Below are 1,945 nucleotides of genomic sequence, written 5' to 3' on the forward strand. Positions count from 1 at the left end.
TGCTTAGTGCCAGCTCTGCGCACAGTAAGTGCTCAATAAATATGATTGACTGACTGTTATTCCCGTGGCCTAGTGGAAAGAGCATGGGCCTGGAAGTCGGAGGACCTGGCTTCTAATCCTAACTCTGCCACTTGCCTGTTGTGTGACCTGCGGCAGATTACATGACTTCTCTGGGCCTCAGTTTCCTCATCTGTAAAATGGGGATTCAACCCCTATTCTTCCTCCTATTTAGACTGTGAGCCCCATGTGGAACAGGGTCTGTGCCTAACCTGATTAACTTGTATCTACCCCAGTGCTCGCCCCTCTCAGGGTCACACCTGGAGAGTTTCCAGTACTCTACCAGTCTTGATTACGGGAGATTCAACCAGAGGCACATCCATTCCATTCCTAGCTTGGGCAGTGGCTAGCGAGTGGAAGGTAATCTGCTACAAGTCAAAACTCACCCGTGCTGGGCAGCGGAGGCATGGGAGAGAGTCGAGGGTGGAGGCTCAAGTTTAAAGTGCAGAAGGAGGCGCTGGTAAACCACTTCTGTATTTTTATGAACAAAACTCTATGGGTACACTACAGGAATGATCACAGGTAAAGCTGGGGCGTTCTGGGAGAGATGTGGCCATGGTGTCACTATGTGTCAGAGATGACTTGACAGCATAGGACAGACTCCTGTGCTTAGAAAGCACTTGACCCATAGTAAGTGCTTAACTATCATTATTATTTTTATTATTATCATTATTATTATAACCCCTTGTTTGTTTTGTCCAAGCTATAACGAGGAAATGAAATAGAAATGACTCCAGTTCTGATTTCTGTAGGGCAATACTTGACACCTTTCCCCTCCTTTTGCCCACCTAAGGGACATCGAGCCATCATGACTACCATCTGGAGCAGCCACATAAAAGTAGAATGGTCTGTCGCTATCTCAGAAGGAAAATTCATTGGATGTGTATATATAACAATGGTTCTCGGAAAAAGCCGCATCATTGGCTTCCTGGTATCATATACTCTTCTTTTCTTGTCTTATGCTGTTGAGTTGTTTCCGACCCATAACGACTCCATGAACACATCTCTCCCAGAATGCCCCAGCTCCATCTGCAATTGTTCTGGTAATGTATCCATAGAGTTTTCTTGGTAAAAATACAGAAGCATTTTACCATTGCCTTCTATGCAGTAAACTTGTTTCCACCCTCGACTGTCTCATGCTGTTGCTGCCCAGCACAGGTGAGTTTTGGCTTGTAGCAGATGGCCTGCCACTCGCTAGCCACTGCCCAAGCTAGGAATGGAATGGGTATGGCCCAGCTTGACTCTCCCTCCCATAGCCGAGACTGGTAGAGGACTGGAAACTCTCCAGGTGCAATCTTGAGAGGGGCCATATACTCTTTCTTTCATTCATTCATCCATTCATTCAATCGTATTTACTGAGTGCTTACTGTGTGTAGAGCACTGTACTAAAACCTCGGAAAGTACAATTCAGCAATAAAGAGAGACAATCCCTGCCCACATCGGGCTTACGGTCTAGAAGGGAGGAGACAGACATCAAAACAAGTAAACACACAACAATATAAATAAATAGAATTATTAGATATATATACATCAAAACGAGCAAACAGGCATCGATAGAAATAAATAGAATTATGGATATGTACATATATATACAAGTTCTGTGGGGTGGGGAAGGGGGGTAGAGAAAAAAGGGAGCGAGTCGGTGTGTCGTGGGGGGGAAGGGGAGCTGACGAAAAGAGAGCTTTAGTCTGGGAAGGTCTCTTGGAGGAGGTGAGTCTTGAAGGGGGGAAGTTTGATTGTTCGGTGAATATGAGGAGGGAGGGCGTTCCAGACCACTGGTAGGACGTGAACCAGGGATCGACGGGACAGGTGAGATCGAGGCACAGTGAGGAGGTTAGCACCAGAAGAGTGGAGGGTGTGGGCTTGGATGTGGTAGTGAGGAGTTTTG

At 46.3% G+C, this 1,945-nt stretch overlaps 1 non-coding gene across 1 annotated transcript; it reads left to right on the forward strand.

Annotated features, from left to right (window-relative positions):
• Positions 1 to 299: 299 nt before the first annotated feature.
• Positions 300 to 433, forward strand: LOC114808607. Its single transcript, XR_003756453.1, has one exon. It is a non-coding gene; the product is annotated as a small nucleolar RNA SNORA7 (small nucleolar RNA).
• Positions 434 to 1,945: the final 1,512 nt, after the last annotated feature.

This window comes from Ornithorhynchus anatinus, chromosome X5 (assembly GCF_004115215.2).
Source record: "Ornithorhynchus anatinus isolate Pmale09 chromosome X5, mOrnAna1.pri.v4, whole genome shotgun sequence".
NCBI classification, from domain to species: domain Eukaryota; kingdom Metazoa; phylum Chordata; class Mammalia; order Monotremata; family Ornithorhynchidae; genus Ornithorhynchus; species Ornithorhynchus anatinus.